This window comes from Thalassophryne amazonica, chromosome 17, assembly GCF_902500255.1.
Source record: "Thalassophryne amazonica chromosome 17, fThaAma1.1, whole genome shotgun sequence".
Classification (NCBI taxonomy): Eukaryota; Metazoa; Chordata; class Actinopteri; order Batrachoidiformes; family Batrachoididae; genus Thalassophryne; species Thalassophryne amazonica.
In genome coordinates this window covers 60,719,845-60,737,728 of record NC_047119.1, presented here as the reverse complement: position 1 = coordinate 60,737,728, position 17,884 = coordinate 60,719,845, and the positions used below count along the sequence as shown (strand labels likewise).

Below are 17,884 nucleotides of genomic sequence, written 5' to 3'. Positions count from 1 at the left end.
AAAAACACATCGCTCAACATCTTCAGATATGTAAGAACCCATAATGAAAATATTAACTGTTATTTAACTGGCCATGTGGCCAAATGATGTGAAACCAGGCCATTTTTAGAAAAATTTAAAATCAAGCATATTTATAAAAAAAAATGTTCTGGCACTCCTGAAATTGCAATAAGTTTGGTTTTCTTATAGATGTGGTCTAATATATCAAAACCAGTAGGAGAAAAAAAAAAAAAAAAATCAGTGCTTTATTTAATATACTTTTTGAAGAGAAGAAAAGGCCCTACGTGCTGAGCGTTGTCTTCAACAAGACAACGTGCTGCAGACTACTGGAGATAAATAACACGGATCCAGTGGCCCACTGGGGCATTTTAGGGGCATCAGGTCACTTTGGTTCAAGAAATGTCACATTCAGTTGGAGTTGTGTCACAGATAAAATCGGTAAATATTTACCGGTAAATAATTTTGATGGTCGATAAAGGATGAAAATCTACACTGTTTGATTAAAGAACATATTGTTTGCAATATTTTAGTTATTACTCACAGTAGAAAATTCAGAACAACAGGACATAAGCTCTGTGAACGTTTTCACAAATTAAAAACTAATTTGTTGCTCCTTCTTCTTTTGGCTGCTCCCATTAGGGGTTGCCACAGATCACCTGTCTCCACCCTCTCACCCTGTCCTCTGCATGTTCCTGCATCTTCCTCGGTCACACCAACCCGCATGTCCTCCCCCACCTCCATAAAACTCCTCTTTAGCCTCCCTCTTCTCTTCCTGCCTGTCGGCTCCATCCTCAGCATCCTTCTCCAGATATACGCTACATATTTCCTCTGCACATGTCCAAACAATATTCCTTTGCCTCCAAACTGTGCTGCATGCACTGTCCCTCTGATAGGCTCATTACTAATCCCGTCCATCTTTGTCATTCCAAAAAAAAAAAAAAAAAAAAAAAACAGAAATCATCTTGCAGAAACCATTTATTGAGATTAAAAACATCAAATATACAAACACTGAAAATAAGGCAAGAAGGCTAACAGCAGGGGCAGATTACTTTAAGGGTTTCATCATCTTTTCAAATATGGAGAAAGATGCAATCGGGTTAATTTGATTAAAAGCATTCGTAAGACAAAGATTTTAGTCAAGCAAAAAAATGTCTTACAAAGCATGTCTTTATCAGTCATCTGGAACTATGCTACACAAAAAGAAATGACACTGACAACCACAAAACTGTGGAAAGGAGGTGTAATTTGCTGCCAGACAGCATGTTGCATAAATGCCAGCATCGGGTATTTGGTTCTAAACCTGCGTCAACAATTTCATAATACAATATAGACACCTATATAGTGGAGGAGAGGCAGAGAAAGATCAAAAGCAAAATAAATGTGCAAAATCAGCCACCATACATTCCAAAATGTTATGTTTCGGACGCGGTCGGAGTACCGACCCAGTGTTTGAAAGGACCAAGCATGAAATAAGCAGAGCACGGTTCAAAAGGATAACAGAATTTAATAAACATAACAGTGAATAGTGCTAAACAACTAAAACGTCCGCAGTCTGGTGAGGTGAAAACACGGCGTGCTCTTAACAGCGCAAACGGTCCGGAGCCACAGCAGTTCGGACCCAGGGACCCCGCCGACACCCCCCAGGTGGCCGCGACAAACCGAGTCTGTGAAGAAAGAAAACATGACGTGAGTCCAACTCCACACAGAGAGACACAACTCAAAGGTGCACGCAATCAGCAAACACTTCCTGGCTTAAAGCTATACATCAGCTTCTTACCCTGCAGGCACGGAACAACTCAGTTCAAATCTCCACTGCAGCAGAAGCTGATTAGACAATTAGCATAACGTGACAGCTCACTAACACAAGGTGTGAGGGACACCAATCCACTGTCATTACTTCATAAAAGTCACCAAAACCAAATTACCTCAGGAAGTGTGCTGAAGAGCGTGAGACCTCACCCAATCCTCCTTCACAGACTGTGGCGTCAAACCTGGAGCGGTCTCTGCGTCCGTGATGGTGAGATTGTTCTCCTGACGTCGATCTCACACGTCTGCTCACAAGGTCGAGTCTCTGGCAATCACACACTGTGCATTCAAGGTTTAAATGCAGCAATCTCTGATTAAGACAAAATACACCACAGCTGTGAGTCCTGATGACCTGCACGTGATAACAAGCCTCAGGTGTTCAGGGTGAGGTCCTGATGCTCAGCCACTCAGTCCTGAAAGCATACCACCTGGTGGGAGAAACAGAAAACAAAAACCAAACCAGCCAAACACCCCAGCCCACAACACAAAAGTAGTTTAAATAAAAACTGAACCAAATAAAAACACACTAGTAATTAAACCTCCAAAGCAGGGGACTTTATCTATAATTAACAAAATGAACGCTTAAAAAAAGGGTGCAAGATTGGAATTTACTATGCTTAAATAATCTGTGTCCACGACCTGGGTATTGAAAGTACTATCTATTAGGAAGTAGTCAGTTCTAGAATAATATCGATAAACTGGGGGGAAATAGAAAAATTTTTGAAGAGGAATTACGAGCTCTCCAAGGGTCAACAACACCATTATGCAGCATAAAATTGTAAAATATTTCAGACAAAGCAGAGTGAGATAAATTATGGGGATTAGATCAATCCATTCATGGGTCAAAAACACAATTGAGATCCCCTCCCAAGATTAAAGATTATGTATCCAAAAAAAGAGAAGACTCCCTAATAATTTGTTAGCAAATTCAGTGTCATCAAAATTGGGGACATAAACATTAACAAGCAAAAAGCTTCTTCTATAGTAGTGTCCCTACAATAATGAGATACTGCCCATTTTTATTGGCAATTCCATTTGTGGGTACAAAGTGTGTTTTCTTATTATTAAGATGGCCCTCTTGATTTTGAGTTAAAGTTGGAGTGAAAAACTTGACTCACCCATGGACAATGAAGACCTTTGTTCCCTCAGGTGGCACTGCATTAAACACCGACATCATTGTGTAAAGGATCTTACCACGTGGGCTCAGGAACACTTCAGAAAACCATTGTTAGTTAACACAGTTCATCATTACATCTACAGCTGCAAGTTAAAACTCTACTAGGGATGTGAATCGTACAACAACTCACGATTCAAATCGATTCCGATTCTTGGGGTGACGATTCAATTCAGAATTGATTTTTGATTGAAAGAGCAATAGTTATATTACTTAAGAAAATGTTTATGTTTAAGAAAATGGAGCTTTACAAGGTTAATCAAGTGATTCTAAAGATGTAAATTTACTTATCTGCTTTGCTCGTTCAGAGTTGGCTGGCAGTTTAGCGAAGCACTGATCAGTAGTCGGCAGATACCGCTCATCCGCTTCTTTTAGCAATGGGTGATGGCGTAGCATGTGGGCTTGCAAATTTGAAGTGTTTCCGAAGTACTTGACTTTCATTTTGCAGATTTTGCACAATGCATAAGTCATATCAAGCTCCTTCTTACGCAGCAAATAATAAAATCGAAAATGCGCCCAAACATTTGCCTTCAGCAAAGACAGTGCTGGCTGAATTAGCTCTTCGCCCACCATGCTAAGCTGCAGCTCACGAATGTTTGAAGCACACCGGACCCTGCCCTTGCGGGGACACTGTAGTACAGAGGCCAATGCCTGACAAACAGTACACACATCGAATAAGCAAGAAAATGTTTAAAAATGCTTTTTAAAAATTGATTCTTGGACATGTTGGATCGATTCAGAATCTTAATAAATAAGAATCGCGATTCGGACGTGAATTGATTTTTTCCGGCATCCCTAAACTCTACCATGCAAAGCGAAAGCCATACATCAACAACATCCAGAAATGCCACCACCTTCTCTGGGCCGAGCTCATTTGAAATGGACAGATGCAAAGTGGAAAAGTGTGCTGTGGTCTGATGAGTCCACATTTTAAGTTGTTTTTGGAAATCATGGACGTTGTGTCCTCTGGACAAAAGAGGAAAACGACCATCCAGACTGTTATCAGCGCAAAGTTCAAAATCCAGCATCTGTGATGGTATGGGGGTGTGTTAGTGCCCATGACATGGGCAACTTACACATCTGTAATGGCACCATCAATGCTGAAAGGTACATCCAGGTTTTGGAGCAACACATGCTGTCATCCAAGCAACGTCTTTTTCAGGGACGTCCCTGCTTATTTAAGCAAGACAATGCCAAGCCACAATTTGCACGTGTTACAACAGCGTGGCTTCATAGTAAAAGAGTGCAGGTACTAGACTGGCCTGCCTGCAGTCCAGACCTGTCACCCATTGAAAATGTGGCACATTATGAAGTGCAAAATACAACAACGGAGACCCCAAATTGTTGAACTGAAGTCATACATCAAGCAAGAACGAGAAAGAACTCCACCTACAATACTTCAACAATTAGTGTCCTCAGTTGCCAAATGCTTATTGAGTGTTGTTAGAAGGAAAGGTGATGTAACACGGTGGTAAACATACCACTGTCCCAGCTTTTTTGAAACGTGTTGTAGGCATCCATTTCAAAATGAGCAAATATTTGCACAAAAACAATAAAGTCGATCAGTTTGAACATTAAATATCTTGTCTTCGTGGTGTATTCAATTGAATATAGGCTGAAGAGGATTTGCAAATCACTGTTTTTATTTACATTTTACACAACGTCCCAACTTCATTGGAATTAGGGTTGTACTAACAACAAAAATAAGACTGCCCTAAACCCGAGAGAGCCGGAGGTAATACCACCCTTAAAAAAAAAACCCTAACCCCAAACTCATACACACTAACACCCAAAGTCCTAATAAGAACAAGTGACAGCAGTGGAAAAACTCCAAAACAACAGATTGTCTGTACTGGCTTGCAATAAGGGAAGAAAAATTCCACCAACAACAAGCCACCTTGGGGAATAAACTGATTGGAAAAACAAACTCAGTCCTGAAAGAATTCCCACACATATCGGGATAAAAATACAACAGTGAACCAAATCAATGGTACCATTGATGTAAGGAAGAAAAAAGGCAGGGAGTGGTACACTGTGCACATTAGCATCATTCAAAAATAAATTAATAAATAAAATAAAATAAACAAGGTGCGACCCATGTCAAAGTGTCTTCTGCCCAGAGCAAGTCAGTCACCTAATCAAGTCCGCAGACAAGGGTCATGGTCCTGAACCCACAGCGATCACAAAAACAGAAAGGAAGAAAGGAAAGTGCAATTAGCAGACTAAGCAAGTTCACCTAATAAATCAAATTACAGCTCGAAGTGGAGGCTTAAGGGGTGACAGACACACAAAGAATGTACTTATTGCTCTAAATAAAATAAGATGGTGTTTACCCATTCTGCAACTCACGACCAACTCATAAACTGCTAAGTGGGCAAATGTGTGACAGCCTCTCCTATAAACATTATAAATTAAGTCTACTGGGCTTGGAAAAACGAGTCACACTCAAGCTTATAATACAATTTATGAACCCAAAAATATGAAGGGTAATATCTCCGTAGGTCAATTTGGTTCATTTATTGATCAACATCTCACCATAACGTCCTTAGCAGAAGAAAAGTATCTCTCAACCTCATTATGAGTGATACAGAGCCGTGTTGGATAAACGGCGAACACCTGCCAGATAAACGGCGGTTCTGCAGGTGTATAATGGCGAACGGCAGTAATTCCCAGAACCCTTGCGGACGACCAGTGAATCCGAATGTTTCAACCTCTTAGCAGTAAACGAAGGTTTTTCATGCCAGAAATAAGGTCTACACAACGTGAGCTTAATAAAATGCATGACCGACGCAATGAAGCACATTTGACACATTATTACATAGACTGAGTTAATCAAACTGAGTTGAACTGACATGGGAGAAATGTGGGGTGAAAGGTGCGTTTACACATAAGCAAGACGCGTTACGAATGTCATTTTTCTGTCATTCGTGACACATTCCTGACATTCTTAATGTGACTTAAGGCATCTGAATGTTTCTTAATAGTGCGTGTTGGTGTGTGATATTCTTGATATTCGTGGAGCATGTTTTTGCCTGTCAAGAAATCGTCCATGAATGTCACACCACCCTCATTTCGTCTCACGTCGTGGAGGTCGCAACTGAGCGTGTTGATCCGTCTTGATGAGTATTGATCCTTAATAGAACGTGACAACGTTCGTAGTGGTTCCTGTGATGGTTCTTGGAGCCCAAACTGTCACGCGTTATTACAAAGTGACACGGAAACTGTCAAGTTTTGACACGACTTGTAACACGGCGTCACATTTCACTGCGCGCCACAACATATCAGTTTTCTGTCACGTGCGCACAAATAAACTCCGCTCCAAATGTCGGTCCACAGTTCCTGCTGAAGCTCATCGGGACGCTCCTGCAGGTGTTCCACCTGCTGCATGCGCCTGATGTTTGGGAAAATGCACTAGACGAGAGCCGCATGAAGCCACACATCTGGCGCTGTCCTCCTCCTCCTCTCTGCGCCACTCCATGGCACAGAGCCCAACTACGCATGCAGTCACAAAGTTCTTCTGAAAAACTGGAGCGATCTGAATTCGGTTGGATGAATATGGGTGTGTGTGTGGAGACTATTCACCTCATTCACAACGTGACATAACTTAACGATGCGCTGTTACGCGCAATAGTGCGCGATAGCGCGTAACAACACGGAACACTATTCTTGACCGTGCATAATGGTTCCTGATAATTCTCCGGCAACACGTGCCATTAATCGTAACGTGTGGTAACAGGTTGTAGCAGTTCCTGAGGACACCTGACGCCTCTGCCCTGAATCATCACATTCGTGATCAGCGGCCAAGAATGTGGACTTCGTGGCATTCGTGACTTGTCGCCGTTATGTGTAAACGCAGCAGAATGTAATCACAAAGTTATTACAAACAACATCCTTATAAACTTACTTGTATGCTTTTCTCAGCCGATCAGTGCAGTGTGACGGCACTATGGGGGCCGGTGATGAACACATTTAAGCAGGGGTGTAAGCAGCTCTCAGTTGAATGGAGTCAGAGCTCCATCTACTGGACAAACGGTGCAAGGACATTTTACCATTTTGCCGACAAACATTATTTCAGTAACTGTTCTGTTTATGAGACATTATTGGCATTCTATTGGCAAAATTTGCCGATAGAATGCTGGTGGTGGTTGTTTTTGTACTGGTGGTTGGCTCTCACTGCGGTATTGTATCACTTCCTGTTCCGGAGCACAGCGGTGTTTTGCTGTATCTGTTAGCTGTTTAATCTGCTAGATCTGCTAGTTAGATTGATCTAGTTACCTAGATAACGATTTTTTTCACAGTGTAATCTTCACGTGCCTTAACTAAAGCACTCCCTCTGCTGAATCACCTCTAAATTATTTACACGTTATTCACTTTGCGTGTTTTTAGGAATCCGCTAGCTTAGCGCAGCTACTAGCTCTTAGCCGGTTTAGCATGGCGGCTTCTCCTGTCTCTCCTGCACTTTTCTGCTCTGGTTGTGAAATGTTTAGTTATTCCTCGGCCTCCTTTAGTAGTAATGGTACTTGTAATAAGTGTAGCTTATTAGTAGCTTTGGAGGCCAGGCTGGGCGAATTGGAGACTCGGCTCTGCACCGTGGAAAATTCTACAGCTAGCCAGGCCCCTGTAGTCGGTGCGGACCAAGGTAGCTTAGCCGCCGTTAGTTTCCCTCTGGCAGATCCCGAGCAGCCGGGAAAGCAGGCCGACTGGGTGACTGTGAGGAGGAAGCGTAGCCCTAAACAGAAGCCCCGTGTATACCACCAACCCGTTCATATTTCTAATTGTTTTTCCCCACTCGGCGACACACCCACCGAGGATCAAACTCTGGTTATTGGCGACTCTGTTTTGAGAAATGTGAAGTTAGCGACACCAGCAACCATAGTCAATTGTCTTCCGGGGGCCAGAGCAGGCGACATTGAAGGAAATTTGAAACTGCTGGCTAAGGCTATGCGTAAATTTGGTAAGATTGTAATTCACGTCGGCAGTAATGACACCCGGTTACGCCAATCGGAGGTCACTAAAATTAACATTGAATCGGTGTGTAACTTTGCAAAAACAATGTCGGACTCTGTAGTTTTCTCTGGGCCCCTCCCCAATCGGACCGGGAGTGACATATTTAGCCGCATGTTCTCCTTGAATTGCTGGCTGTCTGAGTGGTGTCCAAAAAATGAGGTGGGCTTCATAGATAATTGGCAAAGCTTCTGGGGAAAACCTGGTCTTGTTAGGAGAGACGGCATCCATCCCACTTTGGATGGAGCAGCTCTCATTTCTAGAAATCTGGCCAATTGTCTTAAATCCTCCAAACTGTGACTATCCAGGGTTGGGACCAGGAAGCAGAGTTGTAGTCTTACACACCTCTCTGCAGCTTCTCTCCCCCTGCCATCCCCTCATTACCCCATTCCCGTAGAGACGGTGCCTGCTCCCAGACCACCAATAACCAGCAAAAATCTATTTAAGCATAAAAATTCAAAAAGAAAAAATAATATAGCACCTTCAACTGCACCACAGACTAAAACAGTTAAATGTGGTCTATTAAACATTAGGTCTCTCTCTTCTAAGTCCCTGTTAGTAAATGATATAATAATTGATCAACATATTGATTTATTCTGCCTTACAGAAACCTGGTTACAGCAGGATGAATATGTTAGTTTAAATGAGTCAACACCCCCGAGTCACACTAACTGCCAGAACGCTCGTGGCACGGGCCGAGGCGGAGGATTAGCAGCAATCTTCCATTCCAGCTTATTAATTAATCAAAAACCCAGACAGAGCTTTAATTCATTTGAAAGCTTGACTCTTAGTCTTGTCCATCCAAATTGGAAGTCCCAAAAACCAGTTTTATTTGTTGTTATCTATCGTCCACCTGGTCGTTACTATGAGTTTCTCTGTGAATTTTCAGAACTTTTGTCTGACTTAGTGCTTAGCTCAGATAAGATAATTATCAATCAATCAATCAATTTTTTTATATAGCGCCAAATCACAACAAACAGTTGCCCCAAGGCGCTTTATATTGTAAGGCAAGGCCATACAATAATTATGTAAAACCCCAACGGTCAAAACGACCCCGTGAGCAAGCACTTGGCTACAGTGGGAAGGAAAAACTCCCTTTTAACAGGAAGAAACCTCCAGCAGAACCAGGCTCAGGGAGGGGCAGTCTTCTGCTGGGACTGGTTGGGGCTGAGGGAGAGAACCAGGAAAAAGACATGCTGTGGAGGGGAGCAGAGATCGATCACTAATGATTAAATGCAGAGTGGTGCATACAGAGCAAAAAGAGAAAGAAACTGTTGGGAAAGTGTAAGTACACGGACCCACAACAGGGGGCGCAAATGAACGGACAATGGAATAGGTCAAATAACAACACTTTACTGTTGTGAATGTGCACAACAAACACTACAGATTACAATAATGGAAAAAAGTCAATTCACAAAGGTGTCGTGTGGGCAGGCTCGAAGATAGGAGACGCCTCTCCAAAGTAGAACCGGAACCACACGATTTCCTCCGCCACCAGACCCCGGGAATACTGGAGCCGCCAAGTCCCGAACTCCCAGGTGGCCACTGCCTACGCGTGTCGGACCTGGTACTGCTGGCGAGGAACAAAGAACAATTAAAGGAGGGCGCGTTTGCACCCAGGAATCCGAACGGAAGGAAACCTACCTCCACCTCTCGTTGGAAAAATACTCCTTAGAACAACGCACAAAATCCAAAAAGGATACAATTCGTCAGCTGAGCTACGTTACCTTCTAGGTAGAAACGATATCTCGGCAAAGAGGTGGAGACGTCGTCCTGCTGATATACTCCTGCCGATCAGATGATTGGTAACAGCTGTTGCAGGTGATGCGTGACAGCTGTCACCCTGGCTGCTCCTGTGAGGCGGCTGCGCCCTCTGGTGCCTGGAGCCCGCACTCCAGACAGGGCGCCCTCTGGTGGTGGGCCAGCAGTACCTCCTCTTCTGGCGGCCCACACAACAGAAACAGTGCATCATGGGAACCCCCCAGCAGTCTACGTCTATAGCAGCATAACTAAGGGATGGTTCAGGGTCACCTGATCCAGCCCTAACTATAAGCTTTAGCAAAAAGGAAAGTTTTAAGCCTAATCTTAAAAGTAGAGAGGGTGTCTGTCTCCCTGATCTGAATTGGGAGCTGGTTCCACAGGAGAGGAGCCTGAAAGCTGAAGGCTCTGCCTCCCATTCTACTCTTACAAACCCTAGGAACTACAAGTAAGCCTGCAGTCTGAGAGCGAAGCGCTCTATTGGGGTGATATGGTACTACGAGGTCCCTAAGATAAGATGGGACCTGATTATTCAAAACCTTATAAGTAAGAAGAAGAATTTTAAATTCTATTCTAGAATTAACAGGAAGCCAATGAAGAGAGGGCAATATGGGTGAGATATGCTCTCTCCTTCTAGTCCCCGTCAGTACTCTAGCTGCAGCATTTTGAATTAACTGAAGGCTTTTTAGGGAACTTTTAGGACAACCTGATAATAATGAATTACAATAGTCCAGCCTAGAGGAAATAAATGCATGAATTAGTTTTTCAGCATCACTCTGAGACAAGACCTTTCTGATTTTAGAGATATTGCGTAAATGCAAAAAAGCAGTCCTACATATTTGTTTAATATGCGCTTTGAATGACATATCCTGATCAAAAATGACTCCAAGATTTCTCACAGTATTACTAGAGGTCAGGGTAATGCCATCCACAGTAAGGATCTGGTTAGACACCATGTTTCTAAGATTTGTGGGGCCAAGTACAATAACTTCAGTTTTATCTGAGTTTAAAAGCAGGAAATTAGAGGTCATCCATGTCTTTATGTCTGTAAGACAATCCTGCAGTTTAGCTAATTGGTGTGTGTCCTCTGGCTTCATGGATAGATAAAGCTGGGTATCATCTGCGTAACAATGAAAATTTAAGCAATACCGTCTAATAATACTGCCTAAGGGAAGCATGTATAAAGTGAATAAAATTGGTCCTAGCACAGAACCTTGTGGAACTCCATAATTAACTTTAGTCTGTGAAGAAGATTCCCCATTTACATGAACAAATTGTAATCTATTAGACAAATATGATTCAAACCACCGCAGCGCAGTGCCTTTAATACCTATGGCATGCTCTAATCTCTGTAATAAAATTTTATGGTCAACAGTATCAAAAGCAGCACTGAGGTCTAACAGAACAAGCACAGAGATGAGTCCACTGTCCGAGGCCATAAGAAGATCATTTGTAACCTTCACTAATGCTGTTTCTGTACTATGATGAATTCTAAAACCTGACTGAAACTCTTCAAATAGACCATTCCTCTGCAGATGATCAGTTAGCTGTTTTACAACTACCCTTTCAAGAATTTTTGAGAGAAAAGGAAGGTTGGAGATTGGCCTATAATTAGCTAAGATAGCTGGGTCAAGTGATGGCTTTTTAAGTAATGGTTTAATTACTGGTTTAATTACTGCCACCTTAAAAGCCTGTGGTACATAGCCAACTAACAAAGATAGATTGATCATATTTAAGATCGAAGCATTAAATAAATTATAGTGGGCGATTTTAACATCCACACAGATGCTGAGAATGACAGCCTCAACGCTGCATTTAATCTGTTATTAGACTCAATTGGCTTTGCTCAAAATGTAAATGAGTCCACCCACCACTTTAATCATATCTTAGATCTTGTTCTGACTTATGGTATGGAAATTGAAGACTTAACAGTATTCCCTGAAAACTCCCTTCTGTCTGATCATTTCTTAATAACATTTACATTTACTCTGATGGACTACCCAGCAGTGGGGAATAAGTTTCATTACACTAGACGTCTTTCAGAAAGCGCTGTAACTAGGTTTAAGGATATGTTTCCTTCTTTATGTTCCCTAATGCCATATACCAACACAGTGCAGAGTAGCTACCTAAACTCTGTAAGTGAGATAGAGTATCTCATCAATAGTTTTACATCCTCATTGAAGACAACTTTGGATGCTGTAGCTCCTCTGAAAAAGAGAGCTTTAAATCAGAAGTGCCTGACTCCGTGGTATAACTCACAAACTCGCAGCTTAAAGCAGATAACCCGTAAGTTGGAGAGGAAATGGCGACTCACTAATTTAGAAGATCTTCACTTAGCCTGGAAAAAGAGTCTGTTGCTCTATAAAAAAGCCCTCCATAAAGCTAGGACATCTTACTACTCATCACTAATTGAAGAAAATAAGAACAACCCCAGGTTTCTTTTCAGCACTGTAGCCAGGCTGACAAAGAGTCAGAGCTCTATTGAGCCAAGTATTCCTTTAACTTTAACTAGTAATGACTTCATGACTTTCTTTGCTAATAAAATTTTAACTATTAGAGAAAAAATTACTCATAACCATCCCAAAGACGTATCGTTATCTTTGGCTGCTTTCAGTGATGCCGGTATTTGGTTAGACTCTTTCTCTCAGATTGTTCTGTCTGAGTTATTTTCATTAGTTACATCATCCAAACCATCAACATGTCTATTGGACCCCATTCCTACCAGGCTGCTAAAGGAAGCCCTACCATTATTTAATGCTTCGATCTTAAATATGATCAATCTATCTTTATTAGTTGGCTATGTACCACAGGCTTTTAAGGTGGCAGTAATTAAACCATTACTTAAAAAGCCATCACTTGACTCAGCTATCTTAGCTAATTATAGGCCAATCTCCAACCTTCCTTTTCTCTCAAAAATTCTTGAAAGGGTAGTTGTAAAACAGCTAACTGATCATCTGCAGAGGAATAGTCTATTTGAAGAGTTTCAGTCAGGTTTTAGAATTCATCATAGTACAGAAACAGCATTAGTGAAGGTTACAAATGATCTTCTTATGGCCTCGGACAGTGGACTCATCTCTGTGCTTGTTCTGTTAGACCTCAGTGCTGCTTTTGATACTGTTGACCATAAAATTTTATTACAGAGATTACAGCATGCCATAGGTATTAAAGGCACTGCGCTGCGGTGGTTTGAATCATATTTATCTAATAGATTACAATTTGTTCATGTAAATGGGGAATCTTCTTCACAGACTAAGGTTAATTATGGAGTTCCACAAGGTTCTGTGCTAGGACCAATTTTATTCACTTTATACATGCTTCCCTTAGGCAGTATTATTAGACGGCATTGCTTAAATTTTCATTGTTACGCAGATGATACCCAGCTTTATCTATCCATGAAGCCAGAGGACACACACCAATTAGCTAAACTGCAGGATTGTCTTACAGACATAAGGACATGGATGACCTCTAATTTCCTGCTTTTAAACTCAGATAAAACTGAAGTTATTGTACTTGGCCCCACAAATCTTAGAAACATGGTGTCTAACCAGATCCTTACTCTGGATGGCATTACCCTGACCTCTAGTAATACTGTGAGAAATCTTGGAGTCATTTTTGATCAGGATATGTCATTCAAAGCGCATATTAAACAAATATGTAAGACTGCTTTTTGCATTTACGCAATATCTCTAAAATTAGAAAGGTCTTGTCTCAGAGTGATGCTGAAAAACTAATTCATGCATTTATTTCCTCTAGGCTGGACTATTGTAATTCATTATTATCAGGTTGTCCTAAAAGTTCCCTGAAAAGCCTTCAGTTAATTCAAAATGCTGCAGCTAGAGTACTGACGGGGACTAGAAGGAGAGAGCATATCTCACCCATATTGGCCTCTCTTCATTGGCTTCCTGTTAATTCTAGAATAGAATTTAAAATTCTTCTTCTTACTTATAAGGTTTTGAATAATCAGGTCCCTTCTTATCTTAGGGACCTCATAGTACCATATCACCCCAATAGAGCGCTTCGCTCTCAGACTGCAGGCTTACTTGTAGTTCCTAGGGTTTGTAAGAGTAGAATGAGAGGCAGAGCCTTCAGCTTTCAGGCTCCTCTCCTGTGGAACCAGCTCCCAATTTGGATCAGGGAGACAGACACCCTCTGTACTTTTAAGATTAGGCTTAAAACTTTCCTTTTTGCTAAAGCTTATAGTTAGGGCTGGATCAGGTGACCCTGAACCATCCCTTAGTTATGCTGCTATAGACTTAGACTGCTGGGGGGTTCCCATAATGCACTGAGTGTTTCTTTCTCTTTTTGCTCTGTATGCACCACTCTGCATTTAATCATTAGTGATTGATCTCTGCTCCCCTCCACAGCATGTCTTTTTCCTGGTTCTCTCCCTCAGCCCCAACCAGTCCCAGCAGAAGACTGCCCCTCCTTGAGCCTGGTTCTGCTGGAGGTTTCTACCTGTTAAAAGGGAGTTTTTCCTTCCCACTGTCGCCAAGTGCTTGCTCACAGGGGGTCGTTTTGACCTTTGGGGTTTTTACATAATTATTGTATGGCCTTGCCTTACAATATAAAGCACCTTGGGGCAACTGTTTGTTGTGATTTGGCGCTATATAAATAAAATTGAATTGAATTGAAAATTTCAGCCGATAGTGAGTACTTTGAAAAGGGCTTATATCGGCCGATAATATCAGCCGGCCGATATATCGGTCGGGCTCTACAAATTTTTCCCCTAAAAATTTTTTTTTGTGTAGCTTTAGTAATGGGGCCTTACCAAGATAACACAGAAATTTTAAATTAAACTGTTTTATTGACATGAACAGAATTTGAACAATACTTGAAAATATACTACCATATATTTGGAGTACAAGTCGCATTGTTTTTTGTTTTGTTTTTTGTTTACTAGTTTGAGAGGTCCTGCAACTTATACTCTGGTGTGACTTGTACTCTGGAAAATACTGTAGTTATCATAAATAAGACTGCTATGTATTTTAATAAAAATGTAGCCAAACTCCTGTTATAGAGCCAATTGCTAAATCTCCAAACGGTGTTTTTGCAGTGACACAAAAGTCTGCTCAAAAGACAATCCATACTGGCGGACTTTACCTACTGTTCATCCTACACACTTCTGTTTAGCAGTACTTTGTTGATAACCTCACATATGTCGGGAGAGACCTCACATTCCCGGGATGCTACAAGTATGTAAAATGTGCATAATTTTTGTATTTTTTGTTGCGGGTGGGGGGGATTTTCAAAAAAGGGTCAACATTAAATTTAATTCTATTATGTATTTTACATCATGACTAGCAGCTTACCACGAGCAGATTCGATTTCGACGTTGCTCAAACTTCTTCTGTCAGCTGACTGTTGTGTTCTAGCTGCAGAAAGCCCATTGGTGGACAAACTATGCAATGACAACACTCACGCCACAGTTGCCCTTCCATATCTCTCCGTTTCCTTTTAATTGTTATTTACTGGTCATTATAAATACTGATACAGATGTGTCTGCAAATAGCTCATATTGGCTGATGATATCGGCTTGCCGATTTATCGATCAGGCTCTAGTAATTAGCCACAAAGTTGGCATTAGTTTTGATTACGGGGAGATTATTAACTGACTGAAATGAAGTACCAGCTGGACAGAGAACAATAACATTATGGCAAAGTACTCAGAAAATTATCAAGGGATTGATAGCGTGTGCCAGGAAATGATGGAGAGCCATCTGGCAGGGTTCAGCACAAGTCAGGAAAAGTTTGTTAAACTCATCCCGGTTGTAAACGTCTTCAAAATTTTCAGGTCATTGTGGCCCAACTTGTACATGTCCTATTGTCACGCTGAGTATGGGAAACTGAACCAGAGAGATCAACAGTTGAGTACAAGTGTACACCAAGCTCAGACAGAGTTACACTGAGATGCACCGGGCCTGACAATGTGAGCATACAAATGTACGCAAATGATACAATAATATAAACACACAGAACAAACATGACTGAGGTTGTGAGCAAATTAACTATAGCCATGGGAAGAGTTTCTACCTGGCTTCAGGAATCCTGTCTAACACTAAACTTGGAAAAAAAAACAGCAGCCATGTATTTCACTATTAAGAATAAAACAACAGTATATCCAAATATTATTATCAATGATCAAATTATAAAAAATGTAACTGAGTTCAAATATTTAGGGCTTACATTAGATTCAACTCTTAGTTTTAAAAAGCATATAAAAAGATCTCAAACAGTTTGAAATTTAATTTAGTTACTTTAAAAGCATAAGAAATACATTAACAACAGAGGCAACAAAATGCTTTCTAAATGCAATGATAATACCTCATTTTACTTACTGTATAACAAGTTGGGCTCAAGCAAATCTAACAACGTTAAGACCTTTGGAGTCCCTGTATAAAAGGGCTCTTAAAATCCTTGATCAAAAAAGTATTCAATATCATCATTGTCATATTTTGAGCAAATATGCTATGCTCAGCTTTGAAAATTTGATCTTTTTCCATGAGGTTCAAATGGTATACAAAATAGTTCATAATCAAGCTCCGCCACCTCTCAAGAACTTCATTCACCTGTCCTCTGATACAACAACAAGGGTAACAAGAGCAACCACTCGGAGGCAGTGTACCATTCCCAAATGTAAGACTGCATTTGCACAATCGACATTTTCTTATAGAGCCACAAAGAAGTGGAATATATTATAAGAAATAAAAACACAACCAGACTTTAAGACATTTTCTGTAAAGGTAAAATCATGGCTTCTTCAAAACCAAAGATGTAGGCACTAAATATATAGCACTGCTAAAGGTAACACTGAACATGTGTAATAAGTATTCTGATTCTATATAGAAATTGAGAGATGAACTGTATGAAGGGTGAATATTTTTTACAAGTGTTTTGATATTGTACAGTAATTGAGAGGTTTAGATGAATTTATGAATGTCTTGACAATTTTGATGTTTTGATGCTGCATGTTATGAGTGACAGGGATGAATTATGAATGGTTGTTTTAAATGTTTTGTTATGGCACAGTATTTTAGAAATGAATGATGTAAGAATGAATTTAATATTATATATTTTATGAATTTAGTATTATATATTTTCTAGGTTCGTTTGTGATGTATTTAATAGCCCTATGTGTATCCCCCTGACCCTCAAGGACTACAGATGGAAATTAGCTGTTGCAGCTACAATCTGGTACAAACATCTCTGCTTGATGAGCATAATGTAATTGTATGCTGTCCTTGTACAAATAAATGGAAATGAAATGTCGTGAGCTGAGGACTGGCAGGGTTAGTCTGACTATGCTCCCGAAGACTCTGCTCTGAAGCAGGCAGGAAAAAAAAAAAAACAGCCCAAGAGCGCAAAGTTGTAAGTTGTCCAATTATGGTGCGAGACAGACTCAAACTTGGGCCGGTGTGAGAGCTGCTTCACACAGACGCTGTGAAACGGACTGTGAAGACTGTTTCGATTTCAACGCCATTGCTCCCAGTGAATGCCACATGCTAACTGCCAGCTTTGTAGCCAATAAAAATACACTTTAATTGACTAATTAAGGTAGCGCCTGGTCTGACAAGGGCACCTGTCAGACCATTTTCTCTCTTGGTCTTTTTCTTCTGGTTTGCCAAACAACAAGACTCCCTACCTACACATATGAATAGTTTGATGTAGCTCTAATGCGTTTCATTAGGAACAAGAGCAATCAGAGATTTCTGACATCCGCCAATCTGGATCCAGATCACCTTCAAAATTCAGTGGAGTCTTGCATGCCCTAATATCTATCTGTAGTGCAAATTTGGTGAGAATCTGTGAAGTAGATTTTTTTTAATGTAACACTTCAAAGCCTATATAAAATGATATCTTGATCCAGAATCCAGATCCAGATCACCTCCAAACTTGAATGGAGTCTTCCATGCTCTAATATTTGTCTATGGTGAAAATGTCTTAAAAATCCATGCAGTAGTTTTGATGTAATCCTACTAAAAGACAAACAGAAAAATAAATAAACGCTGATGATTTTATTATGTCGTTGGCGGACGTAATAAGTTTCTCTTACATCAAATATAAAGGTGTGCAATGTGGTATTTAAATAATATCACATTATTTCCAGGTATTCTGTGATAATGATATTATTGACAATATGACAAA

At 40.7% G+C, this 17,884-nt stretch overlaps 1 protein-coding gene across 1 annotated transcript in view; it reads right to left on the bottom strand.

Moving 5' to 3' along the window:
• The window catches only part of acads (acyl-CoA dehydrogenase short chain), a 56,020-nt gene that overhangs the window by 37,316 nt on the left and 820 nt on the right, over window positions 1-17,884 (bottom strand). The window lies entirely within an intron of this gene.